Raw genomic sequence first — 22,785 nt, forward strand, 5'->3', positions numbered from 1 at the left:
TTCACCCATTATTGTATTTATGGCCTAGTTTGTTTAGCATTTTTCTTTCATTTGATTTCTCAGATTTTCTGAATAGGTCACGATTCAGAAGTGCCATACTCTTGTCTGGACCCTAAAGTATTTCAAACACAAGAAAAATTATCAGAAAACAAACTTAAGAATTAGTCCATAGGATGGCAATGATTTCCCTACAGATTGAATAGGCAGACAGGCCACTAGGTCAGGAATCCAAAAACCAAATTATGTCTAAGAAATTAGACCTAGGAAGAAAGCAGAGGTTGGCAAAGTTAGAATTACCTCTTCATCACATTCGCCCATCAATTCCAAAGCAGCAGAGTGCCTCCTCCTTAGTGCTTCTAGCTCTGATCGTAAGCCAGGTAATACAGCAGCCTCCCCATGCAACTTCTCACATTGCAGGGTAGATATGATATACATGTCATGGTTAATGACAAGGAACATGACCCATAAGTGGTAAACAGGAAGCAAAATTCACCTGTTCTGTCATTTTGACCAGCTCGTTAGCAAGAGAATCACAGATAGATTCCATTGATGCCTGAAATTTGTATTATTAAAATAAATCATCATTGTATCCCAAAAAAAAAGGGTCATCCAGATCACTGTCTTATGATCCAACAGCTTAATATAAATTATATTAGTGATAAACTATAAATTCTATTACTTGAACATCATGATAAATTCTCAATGATAAGAGAATGTCGAGCCCTAAATAAGAATGTATGGTGCAAAAAGTTTACAGGGAATGAAGGCAAGAAAAATCATACCAGACGTGACATGTATGAAGCAAGTTTAGCCTCCTTCTGACAAAGTGCAGCTTCAAAAGAACTGAGTGTCATGCTTTTCACATAGTAAGGACTCATACTTAGTTCTCCTGGGTTTCTCCTATCAGAAATACTATCAGATGAGTCCAACGATGCTTGCAGAAAGTGGCTTTCTTCCAAGCTTCCAAGGGAGCTTGCACTAGAGATTTTCCGAGATAGGTTCCCTGCATCATAAAGAATATTAAACATATATCACAGACAACTCAGCCTTAGTGATGGAAAGAGAAGCAGAGGATCACACCATTCTCAAAAGCAGAAGTTTTCTTTGTAATGGGAGTTTGATCTGACGATGGAGCAAAATGAACACGAGCAGTTCTCTCCAGCTATCCAGTTCACACATTTTAAATCAATTATATAGTTTTTGATTAATAATATTTCTCCCTCACTGTGTTTGATTCAATAGAATTATTTCACTCATTTACTATTTTGAAGAGTGTTAATAAAATTATTTAATTCAGTTTCAAAGTCACGTCTAAAATTGAATGTTCCAAACATAGGGCAAAGCATACTCATGGTATGCATATTGCTATGAAAAGATCTTAACATGGACCTTTTTAGATTCACCACCTTTTAAGATGGAGGATATACATTAGAAAATTGACTGCATTTATTGCATTGATGTCTGAACATATATGAATGAAATAAGAGTATTTTAACCTCTAAAAATATCACCCTTCGAATCATATTCTCTAATTGGCAGCCATAAAAGAATTAAGGCAGACTAAATTTTCCCATCAATAAGCATAGAAGAATTAAGTTCAGAAAAAACACCTTAAATGGTAAAGCCAAATTATATCTTAGGACACTCGTTCTAAACAAACCATTACAAAATTTCACCTCCCAAATTCAGCGCAATTGATAACTTTTTGGCAAGTATACCAAATCGTTTCAAGTAATACAGTGAATAAGTAAAAGAGTATCGTTCTCCCAAGGGAATTTTAGTTACGTTATTCAATTAAAATTATTTATCAAGATCAATTACTGATGATAACATTTGTGATTTCAATTTGAATTTAAGCATGAAATTAAAAACGTAAAAAAAATTAAGATTGAAAAATGCAATAAAAGATCACTGGAATTGGTCTTTGACTAACATTACAGTAAAATCCTGGACAACATATATCTCTGTTCAAGCATTCACATGAGAGTATCTTGGTTTAATTCCTTAAAACAAGTTCTAAAATTATCTATTGAATTATTAATTCCTTAATTAATTCATCAGATAATTTTGCATTGACTTTAGATGTTGAGAATGACCAAAAGCACAGAAACTATTCCTAGCGTAATTACTTTTAGTTTCTTTTCTTAAGTTTCTGGTTCTAAAAATACTTTCCAGTACAATAAAACTTTTAAAGACATTAATACTTCCGTATAATCAAAAGCAAGTCAAGAAAAGAACAAGAACAAAAACATATATTGCACAGGAAATTTACATTAATGTTTCGTCATACACCCAATTCCAATGAACAGAAAATTTAGCCTATCCTAGACATCTCAAACGTACTCTTTTCAGCAATTCCTTGCAGAAAGTGAAGTCTTGATGTCTTGAAAGGTCTCCTGATCGTCTCCTGAGTTCTCCAGTATTTTTTTGGCTATTTTCCTGTGTCAGAAGATGGTTTCTGCCTTTCTGTCACGTCTTTTAAATCCACTTAACTTCATTAATTCGCTCAACGCACATGTGTGTGTGCGCTATGCGAATTTCTTGTAACTGCTGCCTCTTAACTGATGTTATTCGCACAATGCACAAGTATTGATGCGCTATGCAAATTTCCGTTTCCTGGCAGTGCGAATTTTGGCTTGTGCTATGCGAGAATTGGCTGACAAACTCCCAATTATACATCCTTTCCTGTACAATAATTTACATAACAATCTACTTCCTATTACAACATTTCACTAAGTAATAACATGAATAATTAGAAGATTGAGATCATTTATAAGTGTAAAAACAACTCTTTTTCACACTTATCAGCAATATAGTGACATGTCCTGATCAATGATAAACCCCAAAAGAACGAACAATTGAAAGAACACAGGCGTAGTAAAAACACACATGCTTGATCTTCATGTCCTAAATGTTTATCATTTTTCCAGAACAGTTAGTTTCCTAACTACAGAGGACATGAAGTGTCTTAAACCAAGACAAAAGTTACACCATATCAAGAGCAATAATAAGACTACATAAAAAATTGCACAAACAAACAATGAGTTAAAGGTCATTAGCAAGAAGATAAAGGGCGAAAGAAAGAACGGAAAAAAACCTCGTGATCACAATCAACAAGCTGCTGCTCACTAAGACTCACAAGTTCCCCTGTTGCCAGAAAGTGAGCCCCTTCAAAGCCTTAGTAGCGCTGAAGCTCTAACACGAGCCGCATGAACCCTAACTCACCAACCAATTGAAATCAATTATTCTAAAACAAACATTCACAAATCATATCATCATGATTAGTACTATTGGCACCTGATTCTTGACAACGGTAACTGCACCGTTATCTCTCCAATCAAAATCACTCGGAAGATTATTGGTGGGGAGAATGAGAGCTTTTTCCACATCGGAGGGCAACCTCACACCTCGCAGGCCCAAAACCTTATTTCGGAACTCCTTTGGCGTAAGGTCGGAGAACTGAGTCACGCCGTGAACTGCGAAAGGATCCAGGCTCTGGTGGTGCCGAGCACGACGCAAGTTAGCCTTGAACACAGGGAACCTGTAATCGTGCTCTTCCCCGGTAGCGTACACCTTTCCCTTTACAAAAATGGTCTCTAGTTTCTCCGAGACTAAACAAATATCACGTTTATTGATACACAAAAATGAAAACAAGTGAACTAAAACAAAATAAACGAAATTAATCACAACATACCAAATTTTGATTATTATATTGAACATCTCGATCTTCGGCCACCTTGATTTCACCAGGTTCGACATCAGATTCCGTCTCTTTTTTCCCTACCTCACTATCGAGAGCTTCATTATCCAGTGTCTTGGAGCTTAGACCTTAGACCTGATGGAAGCAGAGAATTCGTACAAACTACAAAGGAAAATCAACGATTCCTTCTGCGAGGATTTAGAGACATCGACATGGATGAATAGCTGGTCCATGGCAAAATCCTTGTCCTTGGGGCCGACAACCACATGACATAGACACTTACCCCTTCCTTGTCGTAGTAGCGTTTCAGAACCGGACCTTGGGAGTTCCCTTCACGATGGTGAAGGGCGATGGAAGACTCGCTTTCTACAATGTCGTCATGGGAGCCAATGTCTAGACCTATGCTAAAACCCTAACAGACAAAGAGAGTAAGAGAGATCTTACAGGAACTGGAGAAGTGAAAAAGGTTTGGGAACGAAAATGACCACCATAGAACACTCGCAGTGCCCACCAACGCTTCCACCAACGATGAAAATGTCAAGATCAATAGGAGGTTGGTTTCTTAATTTCTAGGGTTTGGGAAGAGGGAGGAGGAAGTGAAGAGGAAAATGTGTAAGATGGCGGGTTGGAGACATTTGAAGTTGGAACTACAGAAATTTATTTTAAAAATTTTTAAAAATTATATTTAACCGGGGTTTTAATATAACGTCGAAAATTTACGGAGGTTTTATAAACCCAAAATTTAACCTCTACTAAAATATGATATTTTTGTAGTGTGTATTGTATCATACATCATTAAACTATTACAAAATAATCTACTAATATGTAGTTTTATGTTTGAGATGTACATGTTTCGAGTGAGAGAATATATTAGACATCTCACATTTATTTTAAATAAGTTCATGCTCAACATTACTACCTAAACATGAATATTTTTTTAAAAAATAAAAATAAAAAGAACCGAAAAACATGGAGTACCACATTAAATCTAAGTGTTTTCATATGAGATGAGTATATGTAAAATAAAAATAGAATGATTTAAATATCAACAATCTATGAATAATATTCAACTTTTTAACTCAATTACTATTGAAAAGAAAATTAACGAAAATGTATATTAATTTAGGTTAGACATAATGAAATTTTAATATAAGAATTAATATATATATATATATATATATATATATATATATATATATATATTTTGATAAAATCGTTGATAGGGTTGGATGAACAAGTAATTTAAGGAAAGGGCCAAAGTATTGGTTCACAAAATCATGAGTAATGACAAAGGAGTTATTGAACTTATTGCTATTGTTCATCGAGAAGCATAAAAAAGCTTGAAAAACTTGATGGGGTCTATGTTAAAAGTTTCAAAGTTGAATTTGTCCGAGAAAAGTGAGGAGTGATATGATAATCTTTTGTAATGTAGGTTGAATTAAGCTTAAGATGATATATTTATAGCCTATATTAAAAATTTTGTAACGTTGAATTAAGTTTAAAATCAATTTTTCAAGATGATATTAGAGTTATTTAAATCATATATTATATAGGTGTGTTGTTTGTTAAGTATATTATTGTATCATTCATCATTGTATTATTACCAAATAATCTACTAAAATCTATTAATATCCAGTTTTATATTTGAGATGTACTTGTCTCGAGTGGGAAAATTTATTAGATATCTCACATTTATTTTAAATAAATTCATGCTAGACATTACTACCGAAACATGGAGATTTTGTTAAAAATAAAAGTAAAAAGAACAAAAAAACTTTGGATACCATACCAAACCCATGATAAAAATACAACACACACATATGTAAAAAAAAATACATATTATGAACAAAAAAATTAAGTAAATACTTAGATGGAAAATAATAAACCAATACAACACCAAACAATACAAAACTGAAGTTGAGTAATCAAATGCCTTAATTTACTAAAAGATTTATCATTAGTTAACCCTCTTGCGTTCCCAAAAATGCCATTAAAACTTATTGTTTTTTAGAAGTTTTTTATTTTGAACATTTAATATTAACTTTCTTTACCCTACATCTACCAGGTTTTCTTGTAGTTTGATCTGGTTCATCATCCCTCTTCATCAAGCATGTTACCTATCCCTCTCCCGCCAATGTTGACATCATCAAAGAATTCTACACAAAAGCCAAAGCATTGGGGGACATGATGAGACGTACTTTAGCTACGTAAGGGGTAAGAGGGTTACCTTTGATGCTGACACCATTGAAACTTTTCTAGGTATAAACTGGGAGGGGGAATAGTGCCAGTATGCTATGTCCATGATGGAAGAAGTGGACTATGAGGATGTGGAGCGGACTTTATGTGTGGCCGGAGGGCGTTTTTAGAGAAATAGGTTTGGGGCACCCATCCACATCATAAGACCCCATTTGACACCTCTGGCAAAGTATTGGATGACTTTCTCTCATGCCAACATTCAGCCGTGCTCCCATGTGTCAGACATCACTGTCTAGAGGGCCATCTTCCTTTACTGTGTTCTCAGGGGCCTCAACATTAATATTGGTCAGGTTATAGCTGATGAGATCCAAAGTTGTGCACTTGGTGCAAGAAGCAAGGCACCCTTGGGACACCCCTCCTTGATCACTCATCTTTGTGAGGCTGCTGGTATTGATGTTTCTAGACCACCACTGGAGCTTCCAAGAAAGGAGTTGCACGTAGCTTATTTTACACATTACTGTGCAGTGGATGAGCCAGGCCATCCAGCGCCACCACCACAACAACCTAGGGCACACAAGAGAGTACCACCACAAGCCAGGATCCAGTTCATGAGGCCGCTCCTTTTTAGATGCGGGACATGTACTTTTCTCTGTTGGATTCTAGACTGGCTGCCTTATACAAGGGCGAGCAGGAGCTGTTGAGGACACTAACGTTCGCATTCCCTAAGCGACAGTTCATATCTCAGGAGGACTTTGTAGCTCGAGTGGCATGGCCCACTGGCCCAGCACAGGAGGGTGGTAGAGCTGAAGCTTCACCCATGGATGAGGATGATGAAGCTAAGGAGGAAGAGGACTCTGATGATGAGTGATGAGTTGTACTTGGCATCTACTACTTGATGCCACTTTTGCTTTAGAACATGATTTCTGTTATTTTACTGTTTTTATTGCTTTGATTTGTTTTTGTTTTCATTGTTTTGCTATTTTTAATCATCTACTGCTGGATGCCACTTTTGCCACTTTTAATCATTTGTTTTGCTATTTACTCTGCTTGGATAAATTACACTGCTTTGATTCAACTGTGCTGTGTTTTATAGTATTGCTTTGTGATGCTCTAGTGTATTGATTGATGTTGAGATTATGCATGATGTGATAATATACAGGTGATGGTTCATAGTGTATGGATCAGGTTCTTGAGGTAAAATTTAATTGCGATACTGAGTAGGGTGTTTTTCTGAATTCTGGGACTTGAGAGTTACCTGTGTGAGAGTTGGGCTTAGAGTTTTTGTGAATAACTGCCATTACTTTGGAAGCATGAATGATTTTGCCCAAATTTTCTGTAATTGAACTACTTGCTTGCAGGTTTCATATGATCAAGGCCATCTTTTGTTATCCCTTATTCTTTTAGCCTTCACATGATTTTATCCACCGAAAAGAAAACAATTTGTTTTACCCTTTGAACCTTGAGCCTTATGCATGTTTTGAAAACCCTTTGTGAAAATCTTTACCTTGAGTTAAGTTGAGAAGATTTGTGAGGTATTGATAAAGGTTCAAGTTTGGGGTTACTGGAAAAATTGAAAAGGAAAAAAGCATTGAGCTAAGCAGTAAGTAATTGAAAAGCAAAAGCAAAAGAAAAAGAAAAAAAGAAAAGACAAGAAAAGCTCAATGCTAGGGAAAGCTGGGAAAAAGAAAGAGAGTTTATACTTGAATGATGAAATCATAAATGTCTCTCTTAACTCAAGGATTTTGCTGACCAGAAAAACCAATTTCCTTCTTAGCCTAGCCAAGTTACAAGCCATGAAAAGCCTTGTGATGACAACTTGCTTGTGAGTATGTTTGATTGTGGTTAAAAGAAAGGAAAAGTTAATTTGTGTGACATTGTGATAGCAAAGTGAAAAAGACACCAACACCTCACTATACACCTTTTAGTTGAGTGATACACTTTTGAATGCTTGAGTGATACACTTTTGAGTACTTGAGTGAAACACTTTCCTTGGTGAGGAGTAGTTCTTTGAATTTTTGATTGCATCTTTGCTTGGTTGATTGATTATTCTTAAGGATAGCATCTGTTGAAGTATATGAGCATCACATTGATTTTTATGGAATTAAGGCATCTGTACATCTTGACTGACATCTGTATGCTGAGCTGATAAAAGTAATCTCTTGTCCTAGAAGAAAACGTTTTTGAAAAATGTTGAGTCATTGTAGTGATTGTTCTGAAAAGCTGAGTTACAATCTGTTTGCTTGAGGACAAACAAAGTTCTAAGTTTGGGGTTGTTATAACGGTTGAAAATACCGTTATTTGTGATGTAATTTTGATACTAAATGCACCCTTTTCTGCTTAAAACTTGCTTGGAATCATGTTTTTCTGTTAAGTTGTGTGAATAAGAGAGTTGAGGTTGAATTTGATGATTTTATTACCAATTCTCCTTGTTTTGGTAGAAACTGAGATAATATGGAAAGCAGGGATGAAGTGCCATGAAGATGGAGCTCAGAAAGGCCTGGAAAAGCACCAGAAGGGAGGGGTGCTCAAAGCTTGGGTGCCCTTTTTGGAGGCTTGAGCGTATGAAACCACCACTCACCGCCCGGGCGCCCCTTTTTGGGGCGCTTGAGCGCCAGAAGCACGAAGCTTGGGCGTCATTTCTGAGGCTTGATCATAGAAGACCACCGCTCACCGCCTGGACGCCCTAAGTGGGGCGCTTGAGCGTCAGCGACACGGGCTTGGGCTTTGTTTCTGTTCTGTCTTCGCTCTATTTAAAGGACCCAGACATCCTATGTTTTGTATCTCTAGCTGGAGCAGCACAATAGCACACTCTTCCACTCTCTGAAGGCGGATTTGGATGCGAGAGCTTCCATGCTCTACTTTTAGGGTTTTGCTATCTCATGCTTTTCCATTATTTATCTAGTTTCACCATGTCTATGGTGAACTAAACTCTATTTTGTGTTGGGGGATGATGTAACCTTGTGAACTCTCATGTATTTGAATTAATTCTTAATAACATATGCTTTTTCATTAATTGTTAGAGTAATTAATTTGTGCTTATTACATGCTTTGTTTAACTCATTCATAGCATGATCTATGAATTGCATGAGTGCCGGGAGGTTCCTTACAATTCAGGTTCTTGTTGAATTACTCCCAAGAGTAATATATATCAAGGATGAGGGTATGAGTCTTGGTCGTCTTAAAGCTCTTGATCTTCATATTTAATTACTAGGAATGCTAGGAATTGCATGAACTAGTGATTGAGGACAAGCTTATTTCGCCGAGAGATCGGGTTTAAGTGATTTACTGAGTGACATTAACATTAATGCATAAAGAAGAATTCTTACATACATGAGAGGAAACTTAGTGAAATCTAACCCCAACAAGATACTCATCTCATATTAAACAACATCTGTTCATTACTGTGCTATTCTGCTATTGATCAAATTGCATTCATATTTAATTATCTGTCTTTGCATCTAAAACCAATGATCTCGTTTTCTTTAAGTCTTAATTAATCGAGTTATCAAATGACACTCTAGTGCCGAGAGTCCTTAGGGATACGATACTTGGTCTTACAATTTTATATTACTTGTGCGATTCGGTACACTTGTCGATTCATCAACATGTATCTATGTTCTATTTCCTCAAGCATTTGTTTCCTACAAGGTTCTTTAACAGTTTATTGTTTAAGTATGTTTTCTTAGGGTCATGTCTATTGATGGGGAAGTGCATACCTAGAGAGAATATACTAAATGACATTTAAGGGAATGGGAAAGAAATTAAAAATGGAAGAGATTAAGGAAGAGGAAACTTATGATTTGAAGATGCGCCACTTGAAGGAAGCTCCAAGATAAGCATCAAAGGAGGACCGCCACTTGCTTGAGCAAGATAAGGTATGCCCAAAATAGGGACTTTGGAGACAGAATACTATCTCAAAGAAGATTGCAAAAGTGCAAATCAACTCAAAATTCAATTGATTCAAGGTAAGGTTGCTACAAAGGAGACCCCTTAGCCTTCTTATATAGCCCTTGGAGTGAGTTTGGAGAATGGAATTAAGAGATGTGGGACTTATAAGTCTCAATGCCGGCCAACAGCTGCAACACTTCTCCTTGGTGCTTGGAGTCCCACATTGCTTAATTCTCTCCATCCAAAAGGATTTATAAGCCATTTAGTTCTCCTAAAGTTAAAAATAAAAGCTAGCTATGCTACCTTGCGCTACAAGCTAAGACGCCTTCTTTCTCTTCTTTTCTTTTAAGACCAAGCCATGGAAAGTCCCACATTGCTTGTGCATAAACGAAAAGAAAGGTTTATAAGCGTTTATTCAACTAGAACTAACGAAAAGAAACAAAGAGGCAAATACAAGCCTATGAAATCTATTATACTCTTTTTGTGCTTGTTGTCACTTTGAAAACTCTTCATTATTGCCCTATCTATGATCATATCATCTATATTCATTATCTTTAGACATTTTTCTGTCTAGGATGATATTTCTTTTAATGTTATTTGTTAAACTTCAAAATCAAAGATGTTAGACGATCTAGTCTCTCTTGACAATCCAGTCTCTCTAAACGATATTGTCTTAATTGTTTGCATCCACTTATATACTTTAAGTTGGCCTTATCTCTAGTCGATGTGGAACTTCCAATACATTCCCCTCACATTGAAGCATATACATCTCGTGACTAGGGCTAGACATTAATAAGTGGTCCGATAACGGGTAACAATAGCCCAACAAACATTAAAATTCGCTAGGATAAACTTTAAACCATGGTTTGATACCTTGTTCAGAAGTGGACTTTATGCCTAACTCAATCTCACAAAATTGACTTGTAAGGTGAGGTTTGCACCCACATATATACTTTAAAATTTATCAAGCCAAGGTATATACACCTTGAGCGAGGGGCTAGACATTAATGGAGTCCGATAGCAACTCGATAACAAGTGAGATAGTATCTCCATCAAACAACAAATCTTACTAGGATGGGCTATTAACAATGGCTCTCATACCATGTTATGAACTGGTGTTTAATCCTAACTCAATACTACAAAATCAACTTATAAGGTGAAGTTTGCATCCATTTATATACTTTAAATTGGCCTTATCTCTAGTTGATGTGAAACTTCCAACAAAATTCTTTGATCAACTAGTAAGTAGGGTTGGATAAGTATGAAAACTAAACAAGGAATGCAATAAGGGTTATTTTAATTATATTAGTTGAATATTTAACAACAATTGAATCGACACATTAAAAATATGAAATGATAAGAAGAATTTGAAACAATAATGTTGATGGGTCTTTTCAAGAAGAGAATTCATTGGAGAAATACAAAATCATTAAGACCTCAATCCAATCCACATAAAGGATCAACATCACTTTCAACTCAAAAGTGCTTAGGAAACTTTACTTCAAAAAGCATACATCTAACTTTTTTCAACCAAAGTCATTTTCATCCTTTCTGCTAAACCATTCAAATGAGGTCTTTTAGGAATAGTCTTCCCAGGTCTGATAACCTATTTCTTACAATAAACATCAAAGGGTCCATGTACTTCCCACCATTATTAGTAGGATGCATTTCAACTTCTAGCTCGATTTCCTCTCAACCAAAGCATGAAATTCCTTGACCGTTTCAAGTAATTGATCCTTCCGCTGAAGTACATAGACCCATAACTTCATGGAACAATCATAAATAAAATTAACAAAGTAAAGTACACCACTAAATGACTTTACCTTCACAAGCATCATAATACATCAATTCAAACAACTATGACTCTCTTGAGGGAGGATCTTTCTTAAAGGATAATCTAATTTGTTTACCAACCATACAATGAGAACATTTCTCGAACTCTACACACTTCAATCCTGAAAGTACATCATTTTTTGCTACGCAATTAAGCCATTTCTCACTTATCTGACTAAGCCTTTGATGCCATAAAGAGGCATTTATATACATATTCACACTTTCTTGAGCAACCAAAACTTTAGCCCAATACAATTTAGAATTTTTCTCCCCTCTAGTCATAACCAAGTTATCTTTAATGAGTTTCCATTTACCAAAACCAAAGTGATTGTCATAATCATTATCATTAAGCAAAGGCACCAATATCATATTAAAATGAACATTTAAAGCATTTTTTACTCCTTTGAGTAATGATTGCGCTCCCGTGTTGGTTTGCAAGCATACATCTCCAACACCAACAACCTTTGAAACACCATCATTACCCATGTTCAACAATCCAAAATCACAAGAAATGTAAGATTTAAAGAATTTCTTCCTTGGTGTAACGTGTAATGTAGCACCATATCAATTATTTGCACGCTCTCATTAGATACAATACAAGATTACCCACCTATAATAATATTAGTAGCAAGATTACCACCTATAATCAATTATCATACCCAAAGTCATGAAGAAGAACAAGATTACCACCTATAATAATATTAGTAGCATAATCATCATGATCATTGTCTTTTTTCTTTCTCTTTTTGTCTTTTTTCTATTTTTTCCTCTTAACACAATATTTTCAAATGTGTCCAATTTTATTATTACAATAACACTCTACATTCTTGTATCTTGACTTAGACTTGCTCTTGCTTTTCTCTTCAGCACCCTTTAGTTCCTTTCTTTGACTTCTCTCCCTATTTTCTATGACAAGCTCCTTAAACTAAGATGAAGAACCATGTGTCTTCCTTTTCATCTTTTCATTAGGATCACCACTCTTTTCCATCAATAAAGAAACAATGTCATTAAGGGCTAACTTTATAATTGAAACATGAAATATCTCTAAGACTACGATAAAGTATTTAGTAGCCATAGTCCTAAAACTTAATCAAAATTGATGCCCATTCCTGATAGTTAATTTAGGAATCCTTAAAACTCAATGAAATGATTTGAAATGGAAGAGTTATCCTTATACCTCAAATTCATCAAGCAATTTAACAAACACAATATAGTATTGCCTAACTTAAAAACATAAAAAGACTTAATCTTCTCCTACAAAGTTGTAGCATGTGTCTCATTAGCAATGTAGTTATAAACAATGTCTTCTACATATTATCGAATAAAATCATACATCTATTGGTGCTTAAAGTCTCATTCTTCATTAGATATAAAATCATACATCTATTGGTGCATCTATTGGTAAGAATGTTACTTGTGATCATTTGTGTGTCTTTGGTTGCAAGACATTAGTTTATGTTCCAATGGATGAAAGATACAAGTTAGATGCAAAGACAAGGCAATGTATATTTACTAGTTTTTGTCAGGATGAATTTTGTTATAGGTTGTATAATCCTATAAAGAAGAAGTTAGCCAGAAGTGGTGATGTGCAATTCATGAAAGACCAAACCATTGAAGACATTAACAAGGTATAAAAGATAACACCTGAGAGAGATAATAGTCTCATTGATGGTAATCTAATAATGCTGCCTATTCATAATTTAGATAATGTTGAGATTGATGCTCAAGATGATGAAAACTTGGTAGTTTTGATTATCAACAAGTTAAAGGTGGAATCGAGGTTTCGATTGATGATGCTCAAGAGCAACATGATTATGATCTCAGTGATACACCTGAATTACCACAAGTCCTTATGATAAAGTCCAACAGGTTGGTAAAACCATCTTTTAGGTATCCTTTTAATGATTATGTAACCTTAACAATGGTGGAGAATCTAAGTATTTTGGAGAAGCTTTAGATAATGATGAAAAACCAAAATGGCTAAATGCAATGCAATATGAGATTAAATCTTTGTATGATAACTTTATGAAATTGCCTAAGGGTTTTAGAGAACATGTGTATTTTCAGGGTGAAGCAAGATGTTAATTCTACATCTCCAAGGTAGAATACCACATTAGTGGTGCAATGCTTTATACGAGTGTTGATTTGAGTGAGATTTTCTAATTTATGGTGAAAATATCATCCATCAAAATTGTGTTAAGTTTAGCTGCTACTCTTGATTTAGAGGTTGAGCATATGATTGTGAATACAACTTTCCTTCATGGCAACTTGGAGGAAGAGATATGTATGAAACAACTTAATGGTTTTCTTGTTGAAAGGCAAGAAAGATTATATGTGTAGGCTTAGATATAGTATATACTACTTGAAGCATACTTCAAGACAAGTACAAGAAGTTTGAGTCATTATGTGTGATCAAGATTACAAAAAGACTACTTATAAATGTATCTTTGTTACAAAGTTCTCTAATGATGACTTTATTATCTTATTGTTGTATGTTGACGACATACTTATTGTTAGGAAAAATATTTCCAAAATTGACAGGTTCAAGAAGACACTTGGTAAGTCTTTTTCCATGAAAAATTAGCGAGCTACTAAAAAGATTCCTTGCATAAGTATCTCATGTGATTGAAGAGAAAATAAAATTTAGTTGTCACAGGAGCACAAGAGCACTACATCAAGAAGGTGTTGTAGAGATTCTAGATGGAAAATCCTAAAATTATTAACACTCCTTTACTCATTTAAAATTGAGTGTTAAACAAAATCCTTCAAATGAAGTTAAGAAGACATATATGAGCAAAGCTCCTTATGCATCTGCGTGGGCAGTTTGGTGTATGCAATGGTAGGTACAAGACCAGCACATGTTGCTGGTACAATTAATCGATTTTTGTCAAATCCAAATAACAATCAATAGAATGTTGTGAAATGGATTTTGAAGTATCTTCGTGGTACTAATGATTTGATGCTTTGTATGTTAAGTTGTTGGAGTTGGATAAGAAACTCCAACAATACAATGGTGTTCATATGATGACTAAGAAACTCCTAAAGCAGAAGTTTAAAGTTTTTTGTGAGATTGTTACATTGGCTGTCATCTCCACATAGTTGTGAAGGAGGAGATGTGTTAGGTTGGACTCCCAACTATCACTAGTAAAAATATGGGTTTTTAACGCGCCTACTATGCTTTGGTTGAATAGAAACCGAAGCATAAGCTGGCGCGATGGGATTTTTGAAATTTTCGCTAACGTATATGTCGTGGTTCTATTTTAACCACGACCATAAGTGGTATATGGCCTCGGTTGCCCTCATAACCGAGGCCATAATGTCTCCAAGAACTGACAATAAAAGACTTTTCACCTGCCAAATATTTGTGCAGAGGATTTGACCGCGGTTGTCCACACAACTGAGGCCAAAAACCCCCTGGCCCTACGATATTGCCGCCTGCACTCTGACGTTTTAAATGACTGATTTTTCGGAAAGGGTATATGGCCTCGGTTGCTTGCAGAACCGAGGCCATAGACCCACTTCCTAATGTCTTTTCAGATTTCCTGACTTGGTAACATAATTCAAATATATATTTTTGTATTGGTTTTTGACTATGGTTGCTAGGGAAACGAGGTAACAAAGCTCTTTTGTCGCGGTTGGGCGTGTAACCGAGGTAAAATGCCATTTTAAATTAATTTTGAATATTTTTCTGGGGACTATAGACCGAGGTAGTATCCCCTTATTGCTTTAGTTCATTGAAAATCGAGGTAGTAGCCCCTATCTAGGGTAAAAATTCGCAAAAAAGCAAACAATTCTTCTTCTCCAGTGATTTCTCTCTACAACTTCTTCTTTTTCTCTATGCCGCCGCGACCTTTCTCCCTTCTTCCTTACGCCATCGGTGCACCGCCGTCGTCACTGTAGAAGGACTTCCTTCCTCATTTTTCATCACCTACGTTTGTATTCGATCAAATTTGGCTTTGGTCGCCGGAGTTTTTTTGTTTTTTTTTAGTTTTTCGGTTGGTTTGATATGTTCTTTTATTGATTCGGATTATCAAACATACATTTTGTTGTATTTTTTTGTAGGTATTGTATTTTTTCTTTTAAATTTGTTTCGTTTCAGACCACGGGTTGTTCCATCTTCTCAATTATTGTGTGGTTTTTCACGCTCTCCGGTTTGTATTATTCTGTTTATTAATTTTCATTTTGTTAATTTTTAATTTTTTGTAGGTTGAATATGAATAATTAGGTATGAATGAATGTTTGAATTGATAATTTGAATGTGTATTAGTTGTTTGATTGTATGATTGTATTATTCTGTTTATTAATTTTCATTTTGTTAACTTTTAATTTTTTGTGTGTTGAATATGAATAATCATATATGATTGAATGTTTGAATTGATAATTTGAATGTTTATTAATTGTTTGATTATATGATTGAATTGATTGTATGTTGAATATATTGTATAATTGTATGATTGTAATTTTGTAGAATATTTACGTATGGATCGAAATTGAATTAATTTACCACGCATTAGTGCTGAATACGAGAGAGGGGTAGAGGAATTTATACAATTTGTGCAACGTAATGAGGGTAGAAGTGATGATGAAGTGAAATTTAGATGTCCTTGTGTGAACTTTTTGAATGCGAGAAAGTTGAACGCAACCCAAATTAAAATTAGAAAACATCTTATCTGTGATGGTTTCCTAACATGCTATACAACTTGGATATGGCACGACGAAGAAATATACTTTCCGACTGACTCCCTAACTGAAAATGTTATTAATTCCACCATGGAAGAAGATCGTCCGGATGAAGACAAATTAGAGGACATGATCCGCGATGTTGACGCAGAAAATTTTGCCAAAGCTCATGTGTATGAAACGATGTCGACTGATGTAGAAACACCTTTGTATGTCGGTTCAACTACGTTCACACGTTTGTCAGCGGTGTTAAGGCTCATGAATTTGAAGGCGACCAATGGATGAACTGATAAGAGTTTCACATAATTGTTGACGTTGTTGAATGAAATGCTGCCAGATGGAAATACACTACCCACTTGTAATTATCATGCGAAGAAAATTCTTTGTCCGATGGGAATGGAGTATAAAAGGATACATGCTTCAAATGACTGCATTTTATATAGGAAAGAGTTTGAATTTTTGACAAAGTGTCCAAAATGTGGGCTATCACGATACAAGTCAAAAAACAATAGTGAAGATAATGGTCAGATAGAAAAAATGGATCTGCTTTGAAAGTAGTTTGGTACCTTCCAATTGTGCCCAGACTTAAGCATTTGTTTGCGAATCCAAAAGATGTTAAAAACCTTAGATGGCATGCAAATGAGAGAAAAATTGACGGGCTGCTTCGTCATCCAACTGATTCAAAGCAATGGAAAAATATTGATCAACAATTCCCCCAATTTGGTCAAGAATGTAGAAATCTTAGGCTTGGTTTAGCAACTGATGGAATGAACCCATTTGGTAATCTAACTACCAATCAAAGTTGTTGGCCAGTTATATTGATAATTTATAACTTATCTCCTGCATTGTGCATGAAGAGGAAGTACATGATGTTGTCTATGATGATATCTTGTCCAAAGCAGCCTGAAAATGACATAGATGTTTATCTAAGCCCACTAGTTTAAGACTTGAAGTTGTTGTGGGTTGATGGGGTTGAAATATTTGATACATTCGATTCTGAAACTTTTGTGATGCGTGCAATGTTATTTTGCACCATTAATGACTTTTCAGCTTATGGTAATTTGTCAGGATATAGTGTCAAGGGTCATAAAGCATGTCCTATATGTGAAGAAAACACTACAACTCATCAATTGAAACACGGAAGAAAGACAGTGTATCTGTGTCATCAGAGATTTCTAAAATGTAATCATCCATATCGAAGGTTAAAAAAAGAATTCAATGGATATCAAGAGAAGGACGACGCACCAAATCCACTTACTGGCCTTCAAATTCTTGAAAAAGTTAATAAAATACATCATGTATTTGGGAAAACATCCAAGAAGTCATCTGTAACGACCCCTTGGAAGAAGAAATCAATATTCTTTGATCTTCCATACTGGTCAAAGTTAGATGTTAGACATTGCATAGATGTGATGCATGTAGAGAAGAATGTGTGTGAAAGCTTGATTGATACATTACTCAACATTCAGGGACACTAGTACAAAATGAGGATTCAAACGCGGATAATACGGTTCGGTTGATAGAAAACCCAAGCATAAAAAATTCGGTGACATTTTTGTAATTTTAACGAATTTATAGGCCTCGATTCAAGAGGAACCGAGGCAGAAAAACGTCTATTAACTCGGTTGCTTCAGAATTGAGGTATAAAAACCTGAAAAAATCCCACGTGTCTTCTTTTGCATTAAATTTTTATTTTTCCAAACATATTAAACATCGGTTAATCAGGTAACTGAGTCAGTATCTCTTCATATTTTCACTTCAAGCTCCTTGCATTGCCTGCTCTAAGCCATGCCTTGCCGTCGCCGGGAGCCACCCCCACCTCGTCGTGTGCGACGGCTGGGAGCGCGGCTTCCACCTCGCCTGCGAATGTGTCGCCTTTGGAGTGAAGCAGCTTCTCGATAACAGCTCTAGGGTTCTCATTGATAACAGTTGAAAAACTGTTATTTTCATGCTTGAAATTGATACTAAAAGCAACCTTTAACACTTTGAAACTAGCTTGAAATCATGCTTTTATTCATATTTTCAGAAATAAGAGAGCTGGACAGGTTTATGCTTGATTTCAGTGTTTTTGTGCAGGTTTTAAGGTGAATTTGGTGAAAGAAGTGAAGAAGGAGAGAGATGAAATCAGAAAAGACATCAAAAAGTGCAAAAGGAGAAGCCGCAACTACCGCTCAGCGGCAGTTTACCGCTGAGCGACACTCAGAAGCTCACGGGGGATCCGCTGAGGGGAAAAATGGCCGCTGAGGGGAAGAAACCAACTCACGCACTTACCGCTGAGCGGTACTTTACCGCTGAGCGACACACTTATGGGCTTGGGCCTAAATTTTCTGTAATTTTAGAATAGTATATAAGCTTTAGGACGTCCTAGGGTTTGTATCTTTGGCAGAAACGAAGCAAACACTCTCTCTTCCACCCCTTTGAAGGAGGATCTTGGATGCTCAGGCTACCTCTTCACCTTTCTAGGATTTTATCTTTCATTCTTTCATTATTATTCATCTAGTTTCACCATGAATATGGTGAACTAAACCTTATATTGTTGTTGGGGAATCAATGTAGTCTTGTGAAACTCTCATATATGGAATTAGTGTTTAAACATCTTATTTGAGATACATGCTTTCTTTCATCATTAGTTAGGGTTTTTCCTCTTTGCTCAATGCTTGCTTTGTTTAACTCATTCAATGCATGATTATTGATTTTGTCGATACAGGAACGTACGGGGAAGTCTAGATCCGGGGAATTTCTCCCAATAGTATATTGGTTGCCGTTAAGCTCCTGCACTAAAAGAACTAATTATTAGGAATGCTAGGAATCGTATGAACTCGTAATTAGGGATAGACCTTCTTGCAAGGTAATTTAGAGAGTGACATTAACAATGATGAAAAGAATGTTGAATTCCTAAAGTATATGAGAGTGGATAAGATGAAATTGATAACCCCAACAACATACTCATCCATATATTCCATTGAAGTGTTTGTATTTTGTTTTAGCCATTGATCAAATTCATGCATACATGTTTATTTTCTGTTTTGCATATTAAACTCCACTTATTTCGTTCTTAAGTCTTAAATAATCAACGAATCACATAACTAAACTAGGCCGTGAGTCCTTTGGGAGAACGATACTTGGTCTTACCGAGTTTATTACTTGAAACGATTCGGTCACACTTGCCGATTGTTCAACAAGTTTGTGGCGCCGTTTTTCGGTGTTCATAAATTTGTCATCACTCATCCAGGCAAATCCTCATCCCAATGGTGAAAAATCTCAAATCTCACATGCTGTAGGTTACAACTTCAAATGTTATTAACACATATGCTTCGTTTTGGAAGGAAAATTTGGTTTGTGGGTGATTGGAGCAACTATCACTCTTAACACATCATGGTGGTTGATTGTGATTGCACAATTGCTCTACATTGCATCAGCTGTTATGCTATGGTATTTTCACAAGTATGCTTCCTTTTCTGCATTGAACTTGATTATGTTTGGTGCTAAATTTGAATTCTAAAATAAATATTGTGACAGCTTGGAGTTCTAGTATATGATGATATCTATAATTAACGTTTATAGTTGTTTTTAAATAAAAATATAAAGATATTTTCTTTTTTTGGGACAGAAACAACAAGGTTGTGGTAAAGCTGCCACTGTGAGAGAATTGTTTGGAAGAGGACGTGTGTTAGAGGTGGACAAGTGGCAGAGGAGGTAGAATATAGAAGTATTCTATATAAGAAAGGTTGGAAATGGAGAAGGAAGTATAACACTGCCATTTTTGTTTCATTTATTTTGACAAATATTGCTTGTTCAAATGGGTATGTGCTATAATCTTAGGATTGTGTTACAGACAAAGGTTGAGATTATTATCACGAAAGAGAACCGGGAGGGAATGAAAATTTTGGCAACGGTGCGTGAGCTTGGAGCTTCCATGATAGTGGTTGGACTTCATGATCATAGTTTTCTTTACAGGCAAATCCTGTGATAAATATTTCAGCTTTCAATACAATTCCATGTGGAATTGTAACTCAGAACTTCATTCAGTAGTTGGGGTGAAGGGTATTGAATATTGATGACGATATCCCTGTCTTTATGAATGATATTGATGATGATGATAACGTTGTCTAATAGTTGTGATGGTTTTGATCAAAGGAATTTGGATTTTACTCTGTGATTACTTGTTTTCTGGTTCTGGTTTTGGTAAAAGTATTCTTTTTTATGCTTTTTGGGATCACTCTACACATGGATTTTTGGGACCTGGGTTGATTATCTCATTTGGATTTCTGCTGAACATGAAAGTATCATGGTGTTTGATGAGTCATTATTTCTTGAATTATATTTAGTTTATTGCACTTAAATAAACCAGGGAATTGTGTTTAATTGTTTGTTATTTCCCCGTTTTCCGAATTCTGCTTAATTTGGTCGGAAATTTGTAATTGTGCTAATTTGGATTTTCTGAGCTGATTAAGTGCATTTTTTTTGAAGTGCAGGAAAATTTCGGAAATACATTTTGGGACATCAGGAAGAATGCTAAATAAATTCAAGACTCTCCACACAGACATTTTAGAATTAATTAAATTGTAATTCAGTAGTTTAGAATTTCTGTATCAACTTTTACATTTTGGGACAATTTTTGGTAAATTAGATTAGACCCAAAATTAGAAGTTAGTGACTTGGCACCCTAGGGTTTTATTATGTGGGCCCTACCCTAAAAAAGGAAGGACACACGGCCCTTAAAAAAGAGTGCAGCCGCCACTCACGAGGAGAGTCTCTCTCGGTCTTTGGTTTTGGGAGACTTTTGTTTTAGAATTTTTTTTCTTTGGCTGAAAAACGCTGTTTGAGAATGAAGCTTTGATTCAATTTCATTTTCTTAGCTTTGTCTTATGCACGCTGTTACGTTTTACTTCTCCGTTTAATTTCATTTTGGCTCATGAATTTGAGTGAAGTTTCGGTCTGATATAGCAAGAGAGGCACACGTTTACGCTGGATTAAATTTTGGAAGAGAGGGCTGATTTATGGCACAAGGTGCTGAATCACGGAAGCAAGGAGGGAGGCGCATTCAATTTGGCTTTGAAGTGTGCACGCTGATTCAAAAAAGTGGAGATTTCTTTCTTTCATTTTAGAATTCACGGCTTGGCTGGAACGGTGCTGGAAAAGGTGTCACGGGAATATGGGAAGCACACAGAAAGCACACGGTGCTGGCTTTTGAATGCAGCACGCAGGATAATTTTTTTCTTTCTTTTAAATAGAAGCATATGGAGTTAAGCATGAATGGTGTGCACGGAATGAGCTGGAAGCAAAGAGAAGGGGCTGGAACGTTTGAATAAGGGGTTGCAGCGGTGCAGCATTATTTTTTTTAGGAATGAATGGTGTTACATTTAGATGCAGAAGCGGTGTGCACTGGAATGTGGAGAATGCAGCTGCCATGTGGAGAAGAAGGTGCATGGGTGTTACGGATAAGAAGAAGTTCACATGCTGGATTCTTCTTGGATGCACATGGACGGTGATGTCCAAAGAATTTAATTTGACTTCTTGCCTGGAAAGATTTTTAAATTGGGGTTATGATTTTTTTTTGTTTTGTTAAAATTCTTGCATTTAAATTTCAGATTTCCTATTTATGCATCACTTTCTTTGTTTCTTGCCACTGTAATTTTTTTTATTGTCTTATTTTGTGATTACACTGTTGAGCTATTTAGCATGGTTAATCCTAAATTTTACCTTCTTGCATTCACTCTGTGATTCTAAGTTTTATTGTTGCATTGTCTATTTAATGTTTTAGCTTAAGTGTTGTATTTTTATAATTTGAATTGTGTTTGCATATTTATCTATTGTATCGTTTTATTTAAATGTTTTCATGCACCTTAATGCTTTCAATTATATTCGGTCGTGTTTATTTAATTTCCAGCTTAATTTAATTTTACCGCAACCAGAAAATTCACAAAACCCCCCCACTACGTGTTGATCTAAGACTGAACCGAAATTGGTCCTTGAGAGACGACCTAGGTCACTTCCTAGTACTATACTGCATTCTTTTATGCACAACTTTTGTGGGAGGTGCGACCCTCTCATCAAAATGGCGCCGTTGCCGGGGATCAACGGTTCAGTCTTAGGTCTTTTTGTTGTGTTTGTGTGTGTTGTGTTTTGTCTTGTGTTGTGTTGTGATGTGATGTGATGTGATGTCCTGTTTTGAGTGTGCGTGTTGCATGTATAAATGTGTTGTGTTTTATTTGTTTCGTGATTTTTAGTATTCTTCTTTTTCCATGTCTACCTATTTTGATTTCGTGAACACTGCTTGTTTTGCTAGTGCCTCTGATTATGATTCTCCTTCTGCATGTTACTCTGATTGTAATTCATATTCTGCTGATTTCTATGTTGAGAACAATACGACTCATCCTCTAATTTCTGAGAGTGCTCTTTGTGAGCCGGTTTCACTTAAGGAGGATGATCTTCATTGCGATCTCACCCCTGGACTGATACATTTGCTGCCTAAGTTTCATGGTTTT

The 22,785-nt window shown here is 35.7% G+C and overlaps 1 long non-coding RNA gene across 3 annotated transcripts; it reads right to left on the bottom strand.

The window, feature by feature from the left end:
• Nucleotides 1–291: 291 nt before the first annotated feature.
• On the bottom strand, nucleotides 292–4,281 carry LOC124843878 (uncharacterized). Of its 3 annotated transcripts, XR_015780701.1 has the most exons (5): nucleotides 3,695–4,281; nucleotides 3,298–3,611; nucleotides 2,344–3,216; nucleotides 783–1,003; nucleotides 292–553 (listed from the first exon to the last, which is right to left on the bottom strand). It is a non-coding gene; the product is annotated as an uncharacterized LOC124843878 (long non-coding RNA). The 3 variants fall into 3 exon arrangements; XR_015780702.1 differs by lacking the exons at nucleotides 292–553; nucleotides 783–1,003 and having other exon boundaries at nucleotides 2,232–2,685; nucleotides 3,098–3,216; XR_015780700.1 differs by lacking the exons at nucleotides 292–553; nucleotides 783–1,003 and having other exon boundaries at nucleotides 2,232–3,216.
• Between the last annotated feature and the right edge of the window lie 18,504 nt (nucleotides 4,282–22,785).

This window comes from Vigna umbellata, chromosome 7 (assembly GCF_029865625.1).
Source record: "Vigna umbellata cultivar VRB3 chromosome 7, Vumbellata_1.0, whole genome shotgun sequence".
Taxonomy (NCBI): domain Eukaryota; kingdom Viridiplantae; phylum Streptophyta; class Magnoliopsida; order Fabales; family Fabaceae; genus Vigna; species Vigna umbellata.